The sequence below is a fragment of the Pogonomyrmex barbatus genome, unplaced genomic scaffold (assembly GCF_055798465.1).
Source record: "Pogonomyrmex barbatus isolate J1 unplaced genomic scaffold, ASM5579846v1 scaffold16, whole genome shotgun sequence".
Lineage (NCBI taxonomy): Eukaryota > Metazoa > Arthropoda > Insecta > Hymenoptera > Formicidae > Pogonomyrmex > Pogonomyrmex barbatus.
Window position 1 is genome coordinate 2,777,646 of NW_028297112.1, and position 18,621 is coordinate 2,796,266.

General features: G+C 29.4%; 1 protein-coding gene and 1 long non-coding RNA gene across 8 annotated transcripts in view; one reads left to right on the forward strand and one right to left on the reverse strand.

The window, feature by feature from the left end:
- Nucleotides 1-18,621, forward strand: part of Shal (potassium voltage-gated channel protein Shal) — a 107,736-nt gene that overhangs the window by 10,011 nt on the left and 79,104 nt on the right. The window lies entirely within an intron of this gene.
- On the reverse strand, nucleotides 5,773-17,611 carry LOC105425781 (uncharacterized). The gene is made up of 2 exons (XR_016138622.1): nucleotides 15,900-17,611; nucleotides 5,773-14,846 (listed from the first exon to the last, which is right to left on the reverse strand). It is a non-coding gene; the product is annotated as an uncharacterized LOC105425781 (long non-coding RNA).

The window sequence follows — 18,621 nt, forward strand, 5'->3', positions numbered from 1 at the left end:
AAGGGCGAACTTTCCCGAGTTTCGTATCCGTTCTCATTGAGTTCCGAAAATAAAATCTCTCGAGTTTATATGTTCTACGTTAGTGATACACAGTAGTGATCCTCAGGGATCATAAAAGGAGAATCCACGAGAATGAAAGGACAAAATTACGAGACAATATAATGTAAAATATGGCGAAATTTTTTGGTGAAATTTTTATTTCAAGTTGAATCTGTTTGAATATGCTTGAAGTTTTGCAACATGAAAAATGGCATTACTATAAATATCGATTAAATTTTGTGAAATATTTATTTTATTCTTTTCAAAATCATGTTAAATCTTGTGTTAATTAAAATATTTTTGACAGTCGAGAATTTTCTTGATGTTTAAATAAGATGGATCTTTTAACACTTTAAATTCTTAAATAAAAACAATTTAAATTCGTTAAATTGTAATTAATTGAAAAAAAAAGCTAATAAGCTAATATATTTCTTGTGTTTAAAGTACTTCATTAGTTTATAAATGTTTGTATATTTGCATTTAATAAGTTGCAAATGAATATGAACTCAAATTAATTTTACATTAATTTTAGGTTTGATCATTCTGCTTTTCTTATAAATAATAAAGAGTCTCGAAGAAATGCATAGTTTTTCTTGGTTAAGCTACGCAGCGCATAAAAAGCTACGATGATCAAAGTGAATTGTGCTATCATATAAAATTAACCCGGCGCGGCGTTGCTCTTAAAGATTTTTTCCGGGGATTAAAAACTTGAACGAAGCGGTATCGAAGATTCGTTCACGCGAAGTTTAACACGAGATGGCTTTAAAGCGTTGATGCATACCTTAAGAGTGGAAAAATAGGTCGAAAGGTAGTATAGGGATAACGAAGAGGAGGGATTGCAGGCATCGACAAACACTTTGCCGTGCCGGGAAAGCCTGATTGGCGTATCGCCAAAACACAGACTTCCCAGCCACGATAATGCGTGCTTTTTCCTTAGTCTGAATGTGCTTTCTATGAAATTCTCTCTCTCTTTCTCTCTCTCTCTCTCTCTCTCTCTCTCTCTCTCTCTCTCTTTCTCTGTCTTTCTTCCTCTTTTCGCTACGTAGCGTGAAAACTGCAGAGTATGCCGAGTCGGTCGCAGATTCAATTAAAAAGAAGATTACAAACTGTAACAAACCATTGTTTTCTCTAATCTTTTGCTTTTTATTTTTTTAACTTTCTACGTATTTTTACATAGTATTTTTACGTACGACATTATTTTCAATGTACATAAATTAAATGTATCGCATACAATTATGATTCATAGAATTTTCAAAATTAACATTAAAAGTGACATAATTTTTCTTACGTGATATTCATTATGTATTACGTAGTATATTCATTACATGATATTCATAATGAAATTATTTGAGTGTAACGTGGCGAGCGATTATAATCAGATATTAATTATTCGCACCTGTACTCGTATCGACACAATCTAATGAAATATATCGCACATTAAAGAGGAATATTATTGCAATTGATTTATCGAACGAATATTTCATTTGCCGTTTTAATCGCTGAAGAGTGAATGTATTTTATGACAAATTAGCAGCGCAAAACGCGTCAAAAACGAAACGAGATATGAAATCTCGATAACTTGCTGATAACTTCTCGTGGCTAATTTCTCCTTTGTTCATCGCGTTCTGAACTACGCATTGGATCGTTCTGTAGTATATTATTCGTCTAATTGGCTGCACTTGCCGAATTGTTGCCAAATTATGCAGACGGTACGATTATCGAAGTTCATCGCCTCGTGTACAGTTGGTTTTGTGAAACTTTGAGAAACCAAATTTGTACATCCTGATTACATTTTAAACTCGTTGAATTATTAATATAAGTAAAGTTTGGAATTATTATTGTGAATTCTTTAGCGAATATGAGATAAATTGTAAACGAATTTATAAGATTACAAAATCAATAATTATATTAATAATATCACTTATATGTAAAAAATACACTTCAAACAAAAATACTGTGTGTTGTTAATATAATGTTGCACAAAACATTTCACAAACATTTATTTATTTTATATTTAATATTTTGCTATACTTATATATTATAACATAAAGTTTATATACTTTTAATTATTTTTTAATTGTTATATTAAAATATAAATTAATATTTATTTAACAAATACAAAATACGTAAAGAAATGTTAATGATATAGCTCTTAATTAGTTTTAAGCAAAAGTTTTATTAAAATATTTATATTTTTTCATAAAAAATACAATTGTATTATTGTGGAGAAATAAATATGTCTCTTTACACTAAATAAATCAATGTATTCATACGGATAAAATTGCAGTTATGTGAGTAAATAACAATGAGATTAACAGATTATTTTTCTATCAATCTTTTTCGCCAACGCAATACTGTTTTCTCATTAGCTTTGAATTGACGTTCTTTAATTCTCTCGCTTTAAAAATGTTGTAAGTACATGCAGTTAAAACGATTGTATTTGGTTGGGTTAATAGAGATGGAACACAATGATAGGAATTGAGTGGTTAGCTAGTGTGGTTCATTTAAAGTTTTAATTAAAAAAGAACTGAGAATTTTTTTTTAAAACTAGTATAGTACAATAGTAAAAATATAGAAATACATAAAAAATATTGCATTTTATTGTTATCAATAAAATATAAACAATTTAAAATTATTCAACTAATTTTGGAAAAAATATTTTTTTAATTATTAAATATAAATTAAATAATGATTTCATACATATTTTATAATTTATTTAATTGAGAAGCATTGATAAATATAAAATATATTGGTATTTTATCATGGTCCTTCAATTGTGAATTTCGAAATGCGTTGATCATTTTTCACGTTTTATCAAACGTTTTGTGCACTTTTCACAAGATTGATTTTGATTTTATATCATGTGATAAACGTGAATCTTACCGAGGAAACACTTTGTTATAGTATCCTAGTAAAACTTGAAGCATTATTAAACCGATCTGTCCCTTTTGCTCTTCTTCCCACAGCGTGATTAATCGTGCGTTTTCGCAACGATTCCTTCGAGGCGAGATCGAAATTACTGACATACATTGTGTAATGTTTTATGTCAATTCGGAATTTTTATTTTATATTGATCAACCGCAACTAGATCAATGAATGAATAATTACATTTGCTTCATTCCGTTTTATATTAAACAGCACAAATTGCAATTTGTAAATTATTTTCTAATTAAGTATTTAAATATTAAGAATATTTATAATTCTTTTTCGTAATTTTTCTTAATTGACAATAAATCGTTATAATGATATATTCTAATGTAAACTGTCTTTTACATCTTAAATAGGTTTTATAAAAGATATGAGTATTGATGTTGATTGTGTTTTGTGTGTGTGTGTGTGTGTGTGTGTGTGTGTGTGTGTGTGTGTGTGTGTGTGTGTGTGTGTGATATTTGTATAATTTAAAAGTAAATATTTAATAATAATTTATGCATTTATGAAAATCTATTAAATTTGTTTTTACACAAAATAAAGATTTTGATAATTTTTTTTTAAACATAAAAGCATTTTAATATTTTGAAAAATAATTAAATAATATATTTATGATTTTTATTTTTTCGAATTTTGCGACAATTCGGCGTATTCTATTGAAGATTGGCAGAGATCATCTAGAGGCCATTTTCGAGCCGTATTTCCGTTTTAGTCTTCGACGCTATTTTCCACAGCTCGGATAAACTTCTCGCGTTGAATTTCCGGAAATATAAGGCCTCCACAGTTTCGACTCCAATATCCAATCTCGTTTTCTCTTGCCTTCCATATTTCCCTTTTTCTGTATCTCGCACCCTCCTTGAAAAACCTTGAAAATATCTATCGTATTTTTTGTTCAATGAGAAACCCCCATATCTTGTTGACGAAAAAAACATGTGATTCATACTTTCGAATTCGCAAAGGCAAAAATACATTTAGGTATTACAAGGGTCATACAAATATAAGATTCATTGATTTTAAATTCCTTATAAATTTTGGATAATATAAATAGAATATTTTATGCATACATTTTACATAGTCAAACTTTATTTTAGAAACATTATTATAAAAATACTTTATTGAATTATACAACTAAAAAATTGAACTACAAAATTGAATTTTTATTTAATCATCAAACTAAGTTTTAACAGTATATCAAAATAAATTTTATTAGTATAATATTTGGATTTTAAAAATTTGAGATCTATTTAAGATTTATTTGACATGCATGCATTGTGAAATAATTAGAAATTTAAATTATCTAAGGCTCCAATCATAAAACATACAATTCCTGAATTTTCAAAATTTTCAATTGTTCTCTTACTACGTGATAAAATATGTGATATGTTTAGGATTTTCAAAATGTTCTAGTATTCTTCGAGATTGAATACTTTCCTCTCAAGTTTACATCAAGCTTCGTTGAACAAAGGACCGTGGACAGAAAAATCAATGATTTTCGTGCGCGATTCTCGTCGTTTGTCATTAGTGCGAAACGTTGAAAAATGATTTCCGCAGCCTCGCCGAGCCGTATGTCGGTGGCATCTAGTTCCCGAACAAGCATCAGTGTTAACAAGGTCCGATTTGTAATTCATGAAACGCGCAAGCAGGATGGATTGCACGTAATGGATTGCACGACTAAAAAAAAGAATGCCAGTTGAAAAAAAAGTCTGGTTTTTCTTGGTCTTCGCGTTAACGCTCCGTAGAATTCATTAACTCCGCGAAAATGCATTGCCTCGGCTACGTTACTTACATCTCGCTGCTGATTGTTAATGGAAAAGAGAAAAGTACTGAAAAGAGATAAAAGTCGTTGGTTCCGCACTTTCCTTTGAACGGATAGGTCATTTTGAAAATGTAACGAAACTGTTTTTCTTTTTATTGAGCACTGTCTTATTTTTTATTTATATAATTTAGTTACACATTAATCTCCCATCAACAAATTTTACTTCAGTTTGGCTCATTTTGTGAATTTATACTGATTTTAATTGAGTAAGAATTTTTAATTTTCATGGTTGAGTATGAAAAAAATTATAAAACTATTATAACTTACAGTTTTAAGATCGCAATAACATTAAATGATTCGGATAAAGAAACCGTAAACAGAATCAAGCAATTTAAACTTTAATTCTATCTTGTTTTCGTTTGCTTTGTAAATATTAGTGTAAATATCATATGTAAGATTAGTTTATACATTAAAGAATATATTTTATTTGTTACATTTTTTCTTAATCAGAAAATATAGATTAATATCGATTTCAATTTTATGATGCATACATCTGATATATTTTTAAGTTGTTAATATATACATACATACATACATATATACATACATACATACATACATATATACATACATACATACATACATACATACATACATACATACATACATATATACATACATACATACATACATATATACATACATACATACATACATACATACATACATACATACATACATACATACATACATACATACATACACACACACACACACACACACACACACACACAGATATATATATATATATATATATATATATATATATATACATATATACATATATGTATACATATACACATTAACTTTTGATACAAAATCAAAGAATAGCTTTTATATTTATACGATTACATAATCAATATCAAATGACTTTCATATTGATTTACGTTATTTGAGGATAAAATAACAGATTTTTATTTCGTCAATTCGCTGATTAAATTCGACAACAAATCTACCACGTTCAGTTTCTGCGGTGCGACGGATCTATCTTTTTTTTTTTGCGTTAGCTCATTGTTTATTGTTGGCTCTTCTCTTCCCATAGAATCTTTTCATGGCCTTCCGGCATCTATGTCTCTATCGATCTGTCCGACCGAGGCCATGTACAAGGCCGGTTTGGGCGGGGTCACATCATGAGGAAAGAAAAATTGGCAGCGATGAGTCGATGCTTTGAATAAAGGATTTCGTAACTTCGATTTTGAGCACGGAGAAATGATCTTTCTCGTTAAAATACGCTCCGTCGTTTTTGAGAAATAAACGCTGCGATTTGACACGCTGTTTCTTTTGCGCAAAATTAGCATACGCAAGAATTGTTATGAGCTATAGCAGTAGCTTCTGCAAAAAGTTTCAGCGTAACTTTTGCAAACCTTTGATATATTGTTTTGCTTTTATCTTATTTATAACATCAATAGACAACGCAATTCAAAGCTAGAATTAAGAAAGAAAAACGTGTATTAATGATATTTATTAAAGGTGAAGCATCATTGAAATAATACTCGTTTAAATATTTAAATTATCATTTCTATTAAAATTTAGTTAAGTGCACAGAGAGCATGAAATTGACTGAATTGAATTTCAAGTACGTTAGGCCGAGGTGAATCTGCGAGCGACATAATCGACCATATTTTCGATGCAATTACTTACTTTGAGGGGGTATATATGCAAGATATATGATTCGGAGAAACTTTCGAGTTTGAAATAAGTCAGTTTGTCCATAGAGTGACCCAGTTGCTCGGCGCTAACGCGCTCTTCTGGATTACGGTGTTAAGTTCTGGTAAAGCCTTAGGTTGCATTTGACAGAAATTCTCTTCTTCATTACTTCTCCTCTGTTTTTTCCTTCGCGTTCTTCATGTAATTCTACCCTGCGTCATTAACGTCAAACGCAAGTTGACATTAAATGATATATTTAATTATCGTTTTTATGATTTTTAACAATGTGTTTCTTAATTTTTGTTATCTAATATCAAAATTAAAGTATAATCTCTGTTAAATAAAAATATAAATTACGAAATTGTTACAATCTTCTAATAAAATAATTTTAAAATAATTTTAATTTTATATTTTTTGTAATTGATATTTTTACAAATTTTATACAAAAAAGTAATATCTGATAATTTCAATGTTTTAAGCTAAATTAATTTTGTTTAATTATTTATTTTTCTCATTAATTTCAAATGTCATTATTTATTTGCTTGTGAATGGGAAAGAACGGGAGAAAGCTGGCGGTTGAAACAATTGCCAATCTATTTGTGCTTTACGAAAAAAAGAAATCGATGGAATCTCATCGACCCAGGATTTCGAGTCCAATTCTGCGACAATTTTTCACGCTCGTCCAATATCGCTTTAAAGCGGTTATCGTGTCGCCGTTTCCAGCGCCGATAGTGGCCGACTAAAAATAATATCTTCACTCGCCGGGCGTGACATTTAACGGTTACTCGCCCACGAATCGACCCGACTCCCTCAAACATAATTATCCTTTCTCATTAGCCTCTTTTACGGTTTACGGTCCAATCGGTCCCTCATCGCAGATAATCGCCGCGATAGAAGTGGTTCGCGATGTATTAGTTGATTGTAATTTTTTTGTTACGAAAATGTTTTTCAATGGTAATTTCTTATATGTTTCAATTGGTTTAAGTGCAGTATGCACTCACTAGCGAAGTAGCGAGCGTAAAATCAAAATATTCTTTCAATTTAATCTTATTCTATGTATTAATTTTTAACACTGCGAACTTTGATATTTTTCTATAGGACTATTAGATAATTTGGAAGATTTTAATAATGTGTTTGATATACATTTTATATTTTTTGATACGTATTTTTATTATAAAAGTATTCCTTAAGTAATGCCACATAAGATCAATAAGTGGATATATACTAGGATAGTTTGTATTTCTCCATTGTATGACTTAGCAATGTTATTGCTGAAAGTTATTCAGCTATATCATAATCAACAAATCTATTCGTAGTAGGGAATATGAATATATATGTAAACAGCAATATAGTCTAATATTGGATTATTGTATCTAAGAGCGAGAATTTGAGGAACTTTGACATTTAAATGAATCTAGAATTTATTACACTTGAGCATAACATCGATGTGTTATATATAAATAAATATAAAAAAATAACTTTTTTTCATACATTTTTATAAACGAGCAATAAGAGCATAAGATTGAAAAAAAGTCGAATTAATTTTTCTCTTTTAATTAAATCTCATTTATTATAAAATATAATTTCTTTTATTTATTTCCATAGAACATATTACTATTACTATTGTAATTGTAAGGCATTAAATAATTATTGTTTTTTGCAAGTTTCTGTTCAGGACGTGTTAGCGTGTGTTAAACGGCCGTTGAATCGAAAACACGCAATGCAATTAATATACGTGCTAATTGCTCAAGTTTGGGTAATTAAGAAGTTCCTGTGTGGTGAAATCTCGCGCGTGTACGGAATTACGGAACGGATATTAATCGTGACCGTCAAAAAGAATCACGCGACTTATAATATAACGACTTATAATATAATAACTGTAATTTATACTCCCCATACACACAACAAAATTTTCTAAAAATTACTACTTAAATATTTATTTCCCATACTGACATACTGCTCATTTCTTATCTTATCTAAAAGTTTTGCGTTAAGCCAATCATCCTATGCAATACATGTCATAGCTCGTAAAGTTAATGAGAGCGGAACACTAATTTAATTAAAGTGCAAAAGTAACTAACGACCGTGAAAAGATCTTAATTGCTCTTGCTAATCTTATTGCGTGCTTTCGGTTAATACCGTCGCATGGCACACGCCATCGTATGAACTCAGATGGCCGATTATAAATTACAAGATTATGCTGCTATATCCGTAATTCGGGAAAAACACGGAGTGTATGTTATTAAGTCGGTGCTAAGCTCTCTGGAAGTAACAATTATATAAACGAGGTGATGCGGATTAAAAATAAGCGCCACATTTCATCAAGTTAATTGCATTAAATGCTATGCAGGTTCTCTGGTTATAATTTTCTTAACGATATGTTATGTATAAAATATTTTAGAAAATATTTTTTAATTAAAATGTTGCGAAAAATAGCTTGATTCAAACGATTCGATTACAATTATACCGAGAGTGTATTTTTTCTGAGAAAGATTAGGGATCGTTTATTATTATTGGTTGTTTCAATGAGAATTTTGTGGAATTGATATTTTTATCACAAGGATTTAATGGATATATGTCGAAAGCCGTACAATGTAGTGATGCTAACGCAATCTCGACCTTCGTCGCAGTTAGAATTGAATCTGTTTATTTGACTTGAGTTGAAACGCGGTGCTAACATCGCGTGTCATTAAAGTGTTTTCAGGAAATCGGTATAGGGACCACCTCCAAGTACAGCCCGCGCCTTCGGATTTCTCTAGAATCTCTTGGTCGTTTGCCAAGGATTGTTAAATCGCATTCGACGATACGTATGTACGTAATATAATCTAGATGTATTAATATATATACTAAATCGCGACGTGGCGCAACGTCGATGGGTCGTTCGTTTATTCGTTTATTAGTACTTTACTGTGTAATCCATCCCCGTGTAATCCATCGAGGCTTTCTCATCTCAAATTAATTTAGCGTCTTTTTGCCACCACGTAATAAGATTTGATTTTATTATTTTTTTACTTTATATACGAAAAAATAATTCCTTTTGCTGCTGCTTTCTTTTGCCGCGATAAATGTATCATTCTCCGTTTCTCTTTTTTATTTTTTTACACAATTATTTTTTTCCTCTTCCATTACAATTCTTTTATGAGGATGTAATTACTTGGGATATTTTTTTATTTTAATTATTGTGAAATATTTTTTTTCACAAAAATTGAACATTTCTTTCTCGTTAACAAAGAAAAAGCGGGTGCATTGTATGTGTCTCTATTAAATATATTTGATATTAGCGAAAAGTTATAATTTAATACACATCGATGTTGTCCACACAATTTAAGAAAGTCTGATATTTCTCTCTTGATAGAAAGTGCGAGCTTTCAAGGTTGTTTCAAAGTTATTCTGCAAAGAAGAATTTCCCTCAGGATTTACTTTCCGAGAAAGCTCATTTCGGAGATAAAACGTCTTTTCGAAGTCTTCTCTGTTATTTGATTAATTATAGTTAAGGTTAAATTATTACTTCATTAACCGTCCCACCATCAAGAGGCCGCACAAATCCACGAAATATTTTTTTTCGTCGAGCAACGTTGAGATTTCGTTACACAAAGATAAAGAAATTGAAACTTGCTAACATTAACACAATTTATGGACGACGATATTAAAATTACTCCATATTTTTTAACATCCTATTTTTTTAACCTACTCTTTTTTTTTGAAATTTTAATTAACTTCACTTATTATCTTCAGACGATTTATGTCTTTTTGTATTTGTCTTAACCGTATCATTAACAAGCTAAAATGTGAGTTCTGGACTTCATCATGATCATACTAGAAAGTCGGAATGCATGAATTTTCGAACTGGCCGGAAGAGTTAAAATATCCGTGGAAAGGGTTTTAGACGATGAAGTTACCGCAGATAAAATGTAAAAGTTCTGCTTCTCTCCTACGGTTTTTACGACTTACACCATCAACGCTCGCTACTAATAAATTGTAGGAGCCGTAAAAGTTTCTTTATACGATGCGTGAGTAGCGCGATAGGCATTGGTACTCAAATCATGTTATAAAAGATAAAGTATGTGGTGTACCAGAATTTTAATTATAGATGCTTCACAGATGTTAAAAGTATTATACTGACACTATATGACTGTAACGTTTAAATATGATTGTTATCAAACGGTGTTACAGTTTTAGCACTCGCATAATTATGAAATGTGATAACTATGCTATATTTAATATAAACGTTCTCACTAGTCGTATAGAAATTTTGGACTTGTATTTGTCGTGTTTTTATTAAATGACTTCGCAGAAAACAATTTTGAGGCACAATACGATTTTATAAATAAATTTTGAGAGTCAATTTGGTATTCGTTACGTCATATTCGCAATCGCGTTTTAATCGATGAATCAGATGGCCTTCAAGAAATAGTCTAAATTTATTTCTCGCGGTTCAGCAATTGATTTTTGAGAAATCAACATATGAGCAATGTTGTTTTCAAATCTCTTACAATACTTTAATGCATTTGAATTGAGAAGTAAACGATTACTTAAACATTAAATAACAATTTTAATAATTTTTCTAAATAAAATTAATAATAATAGTTATTTATTTTGATATTAAAAAAATAATATTAAATAATTCTCGTTGAATATTTCAAATTTTTTATAAGTAATATATATGTTTGTTATATTTTTAAATCAAATTGAAGTAAATTTTTTCATCAAAATTCAGATTCAAATAACAATTTTATTTAAAAATATTTTTTTTAATTGATTGTCATCGGGTGAAATTAATTGTTATTTTAAACTGTATGTTAATAAGTTTGCAAAGCAAAGTGTAAAATATGCAATAATAATTTTTTTATTTAAATTTATTTAAAAAGCATTATTTACAAAGCAAGGAATAGAATATTCAGCTTTTTATTTCAAAATTCGTTGAATATTTCGCGGCTTTGGTGTTTGTTCCTTCTGGCGTATTGCGCGTTATTGTTTATACAATGTCACCATGTTATTATTCGTGTACTGAATTTTGAATAGAAAGGTAACAGAGCGAATCGTTCTGCATATCGTCACGTTATCATTCTTCGCAACAAATATTGCGAACTATTTGTTATTGTAAACGAGCAACTTTATCGCGCTTAAAATTTTTCGACAGATTAAAAATAATTCGACAGAATAAAAATAATTTTATTCTTTCTAATTTTTAAATGTGCAAGTGTATAGTCATATTTACGATTTATATGAGCAATTAATTTAAAATATAAACTAATATGAAAAAAAAAAATGTTTGATAATAACGAGATAGTAACGCACGCCTGGCACTCGGCCTTGGTGATCGTATTGTAGCGTATAGTACGCTATTGTTTATACAAGATCGCAGTGTTATCATTCATGCACAAAGCCTCTAGTGCTAGACTATGAGATAGCAGAATGAATCGCTCTGTGCGTCGTCGCGTTGTCATTCCTCGTGATGAGTACTACGAACAATGCGATCATTTTTTTCGTAGATCGAATAACGTCTATTAATTTGCACAATTAATGAATTTCTACTCTTTGTAATGAAAAATGATTTATTTTTTATTGTGCGGTTATTTTTCATGAAAATTTAACAATTGTCGTACGGGAATGTTTTGTAAAATATCACGTGTGTGATAATCACGTTCTAGTGTATTAATAAATAGAGAATTAATTAATCGTATTCGCGAAATATGTAATGAGAAATCAAAGAAATTTAAGAGGGAGAGGAAATTTTTGAAAAATCGAGCAATAGCGGACCAATTATGCAGTGAGTGCATAATTTAATCCTTTACATGTTATTTATTTTATTAAATATCTAGTTGATAAAGATGCATAAAAAACTTAATATATGCAATGATTATTCATTAAACATTAATTATTTGTCATATTATTTTATTGATACAAAGGAGTGAAAACTGTGAAAATTATTTAATTATATAGATACAAACAATGTGTGTATAATGAACAGAGAATATTTTAACTCTAAAGTGTATTTATGCATAATCTCGCGTATTATTATAAATTATAAATTATATTATTATAAATTAAACATATATTTAAGCATCGTGTGTTTATCATTCCTAGAATTAAAATTATCACAACTACAAATATCGCAACAAATTATCGCTTTTTTCTTCATCTATATCTAAATTAATATCTAACTGATACAATCAAAACAGAAATCATTTATATCGAAAAACATCTATTCAAATTTTAAGCACAAGTTAAATTAGCATTACCAGTTGATGAATAGATGTCACATTTGTTTCAAGAAATATCTCGTTCATTTTATTTACGTTGTGAACGTAGGAAATTCACGCATTCACGGAGAAGTGCATCGTCCGTATAATCCTCATTCATAATAGCGCGGCTGTTTCACTGATGACGAATGAAGTGTGCTATTGTGGCTTCACGCGTATCACTTAAATTCTTCGCCGTTGACTCCGTACCGGCATTTGGCATCGCGATGCGCATCTGGTGCGCGATTTTAATTTAACGACGACGGCGACGGCAGCGATTCTCCGCATCCGGAAATAACGTAGTGAAAACGTAGTCCGATGCACCTGTCTTTAAATAACTTACTGCGCAGCAAAAAAATTTGAGAGAGTCATGCGATTTTGATCAGTGGCGGAGATACAATTTTTCTATACTTAATGTGAAAGATTGCTGACTGGCCTTTCTAGAGATATAAAAAAATATATATTTACAAAATACAATTAGTATAAAATCCATCTCGTATAAATAGATTAAATGGTCTCAAGTATAAAGTATTATTTTTGTAATTTACAAATATTTATTTATTGAAGCTTACATCGCGATAAGCATAAAATCATGGATAAAAAAATTTATCCATGATTTTATGCTTATTTGGTGTCATAATAAAATCCAAACACATATGTATCTCTCTTTCGTGAAACATTGTGTATCGATTTACGGGAACAATTACATAATTGGATAACTTAATCGATGACGAATTGAAATGGGAGCTCACGAAACTATTTGAATTCTGGAGCACGTAACTCTAATCTGCTCGCATTCTGTTATCCATTACTGGCCTGCTCTTTGGCGATCAAACTGGTAGAATGGGTGGGTTATTACATCGTCGTTAAAACGTTGATCGCACAATGGCGTAACTGATATATGTAGGATCTAGTCTCACGTTTGCAGTGAGTTTGATACGAAATCGAAGCTGATAAGATCATCGTGTTACTGTCAATCAAGCAACACGGTTGATGGATCTTTTAACGATCACAGATCGATGTTGACGTTGATATAGTATTGTCAATACAACGCAGGGTAGTGAAAATTAAAAGTGCTCTATCTTTTACAAGAGATTTTATATTAAACAACAACTTACTTTAATTCTACATTTGTTAGAAAGATTATTTTTATTGTTTGTAATTTTGTATATTTTTGAATTTATTATGATATCTTCAAATAATCTAATAAATTTAGAATCTTAATTTAAACTGGATTTTGATGAAAACAAATTCCTAAGTTTAAAGCATATTTAATATAAGTATATTTAAAGAAATTTAAAATAGTATCATATTCATATTTAATTACATTTTCAGGATTTTAAAATAATCAGGATTAGTAGTAGTTTACACGTTTACAATAAAAAGTTTAATCAAATTAATATTAATTTGTTATATATAAAATGTTTTAAACATATGCATTATTTATTAAAGGAATAGCTTCTTTTCACAATTTCTATATATTTATTACATTAATATTTTGAAATATTTTAAGGTATTTATATTGTATCAAGAATATAATATTGGAAATAAAAAATATCTTATATAAAATATCTTATTGTAAATCTGTTTTCAAAAGTGCCTTTGTCTTTTATTACGACTACTTTGTGATAGTATTCCAATAAAGCTTTTATCGTACCATTCAATTAGAAGAAGTTTTTCTTTTTAAAGAAATTATTTATTCTCGAATTAGAAACTTTTAAATTATTTTTTTATATAGATCCAAACAGTTTTATACTTTTTTAAATAGATTTACAGATAGGCAAAAATTATCTTTCTTTTATAAAGTTTAAGTACATTTTTTTTATAGATCACAGAGTGCATTAGAGTTTTTTTTAGAAAAATGCAATGATTAAATTTCGAATGAACTTTACGACAGCAATTGATGAAAATTGCAATCTTTTTCTCAAACTATGATATTAGTTGGGATCCACATTTGCTGAACTCCCTGAACTTGCAATTAGAGCATGATAGATCGCCGACATTGATGTTGAAATCGTCTTTCCGTGGCAGACCGCATTACCCGATTAATCAGGAACTTTACGTGGCAGAGCTTATAGCACTTTGAAGTTAGGCAACTGGCAGATGAAATTAGAGTAGCCAGTGATGATTTATATGTTCCACTCGATTTTTACTTGATCCATATAATCTGATAACTGCCAATATAAAATTAGATTAATATTATTATATAAGAGCTACTTTTCTGTGTTAAGAAACAAAACTTAATAAAAATGTTTAAACAAGTTTTAACATTGACATATTTTGATGAATAATTGTGTGATTTAACATTTTGATATTTTTAAAGAAAATTTGCGAGAAATAGCATAATTAATTATTTAATTTTACAGCTCTAATTTTGTAACAAATGAAATTAATTGACATGATTATTTACACGATAATATTTTTCTTATTACTTAATTAATTAATATAATGATAATTAATGTTATATCAAGTTATAAACAAATGATAAGTATTTACGTGTTTCAAGTTTAACAAAAAATAAACTATTCTTATTTAAAATTATTTTCCTCTAAGTTTCTATTCAAAAGTTTTGATTGTTTTCAATTATCTTTCGACATCACGAGATCGCAAAGAACAAATCGTTATTACTGCTTTGAAATTGACATATTACTATTATTGGTTTGGAGGACGCGAATCTCTTTTTTCCTCGCTGTTTATATAAATGCTGAGATAATGTATGTAAATGGAAGTACAGATGCGCGTTCATGTACAGCTTTGGATTACTTCGACTTGATATTAAATCCACTTGTTAGTAGTTAAGTAGACAGATGCCAGTCTATTTCGAATTAATCTACTCTTCCATCTCTAAACTTTACAGCATCTTTATGTAACTAATTAATATATATAGAACGAATGAGTTTAAACAAAGGATAAGTACAGAATTATACTTTTGTGATTGTGACAATTATGTTATGTTTATCCATAAAAACTATTTCATTTATTTTATAAAAAGATATTATGATAAAGGAAAGACATATCATATCCAATTAAATTATATTTAGGCTTATAATAAAATACTATGTTAAAGAATATGTCATCATAAGTATATCAAAATATTTTTTTATATAATACATTTTAATCATTAGTAAATAAAATAATATTTAATAATTTTTATCCGTATTCTTAAATCAAACCTCACAAGGTAGAATTCGTTCTAATAGTGAAAATTCTGATCTTCTGTGGCATACCTTACATATCGATTAATTCAGAGACAATTAGAGAGTTCAGGTCAGTTAAGCTTTATTGCACTTGATTGATTCGTAAATAGCAAGTTCTCTTTTCTCGGCAGAAATTCTCGCCGTTTCTGGGACACTCTGTATATCGATTAATTCAGAAATAGCTGCAAGTGCGCTTAAAACGCTCGAGTATTAGAACCCTTCTTCATGGCAACGCGATTCTCATCTCTTGTGAACGTTGTATCATATCAACAATACTACTAGATGTTTTAATTACCGTATAAAATATATGTTACCTATAACAAACCCAGTACCAATAATGAACACGTACAACTGCACACACATAAAGTATCATATTTATTTATTACAAATATCTATCTATATACCTACCATCTTTCTCTATCTACATATAAATGAATAGATATTCTAATTTCATATCGTTTAATTTCATATCGTTATTTTAATTTTCTGTCTATTTAATTTTAACTACCATAAAAAAATATTATGTATACTATTTTTACTCACGTGATTCATTCATAAGTAGCAAGATTTCTTGTCATAACAGCGTTATCGCTCGATCATCGCTCGAGTATTCGTCTTTGTCTACGCCTTGGTCGTTTATAAGTTATTACGACGGACGCGTCTCGCGACTCGGGGCGAGAACGCACTTTATTTTCAGACGAGGCGCGCGAACACTTCGCGGCCAATGTGGAAAGCCGGTGGTTCGTCTTTTAATAGCACGTTTGCATCTCGGTAACGACGGGTCCCCGTCCGCGGAGCTTACCCGATATACCGGATGGCCCGAAAATGTCGCCCGGTTTGACAAAGATACAGTGCTGGTGGCCGATCGGCGATGGCCGATCGTTTTGCTATAAATATATTTGTTTGTTATAACCGTTTGTTTATAATCGAGTTGACCAGTTGTTGACCGGTTGGAAGATAGTTTACACACGGTCGAATTGCGTACAAACATGGGTCTCTTTGTGCCAAACGAAACCGCCAATATCGAATTTGCATTAGAATTTTTGACTTTAGAATTTTGTATTTTGACGACTGTCATATGTAAAATTTATTTCTGCGGTAGTTCGTGGTTTTATTTGCGCAATTTTTCTTTATAAAATATAATTTTTGAGATAAGCATTGGCATTTAAACATTATTGATATTTATGATAAAATAATTATTGTATATCATATTCCATTCTTAAGTAAATCAAATTGTCTTCTTTTTTTCTTTTCTTTCTATTCTTATTTATGGAATTTGTTAAAGTTTTAATACATAAAGAAATTCACATTATTTTGTAATTTAAATTTATATAATCATATATATATTATAATATGCACTGATTGCTTTTAGTTCGAGACTGCAAGTTATAAATATATGCTTATCGACCAGTGTATATGCATTGAGTTGTTTCTGTAAACGTTGACAACGAGAAGCAAACAGTTTGTAGCCGATCGATTCCCTGTCGCTTTTTCCCCTTTTGTCAAACAATGTCATTTACTACCTCGGAAGCAAATACAAATTCATTAAAGCCAGTAAAATACGCCGTGTCGGTATTAACGATTTTGTCACGCACAAAGAAAAACAAGAACATGACTACAATATTTTCAGGACACACGAGTATATACCAAGCATAAAAGAAAAATATACTAGCTTTACTTGTCAATATATGTAGATCAATTGTTCCGAAAGCAAAATTATATTAGGCTTATTATTCCTAATAGCTTTTTACCTTTGATATTTTATATATATATATATATATATATATATATATATATATATATTTGTTAAAAATAAATTTTGCAAAGTTAATGGAATGTAAGTAAATTGTGCATTATATCATGAAAAAATTTAGTCTTTTCTTTCTTTGTAACTGGGTTATTCTGAAATGGAGAAAATCATAGGACTAAGTGTCATTGTAAATATGAAAATCTTTAAATTTTTTGTTACGTAGTTCCTTACAAGTTTTTACCTCACGAATGTTATTTAAAAAAAAAGTGGGTCACTACTAAACAATAGCGCAAAGCAAGAAAAGTGTGCGATCATGTGCTACAACGAAGTTGCTACAACGATGAGCCGATGATGCATAGATCTCGTGTTAGAAGCTTTTGCTGTATTCATGACTGTCAACATAAATCAAAGCTACGTTTACAACAAGCGAGTTTTATTAAAAATCTATATTTCAGACAAAATTCCTTGAAGCCTTCATTGAAATACTAGAATTTAATTAAATTTGAAATTTTTTTATTAAATGTTTTGAAATAATATCAATTAATATAACATATTAATATATATTTTTTTTTGTTGCAAAATATGTATATACTATGTAATACTAATCAAAACGATTATAATTCTGAAATATTTTTTAATGATAAATATTAAGATTAATAAAAATTAATAAAATGCCAGTTACCTATATTCTAAACAGTGTAATTTAACAGTGTATTTTTTACAAATGACGTTTGTAGTTAGAAAATATTGTCATTATTCTAATGCAATATCGCAATTAGTCTAATTAATATCATTCCTTGAAACACTCCATTATGAAAATAACCGGAAAATACATCGTTTCTCACGTTATGAAAGTGCACTTCAAATCGATAAAATAGAGTTGTACAATATTCGTATGTTTTTCGAAGTTGTTGAATATTTTGTCGTGTTGGTAGAATTGTGTTATTGGTGTTATTTGCACAGTTGAAGTTCCAACGTAAGGCCACGTTATTTGCTTGATTC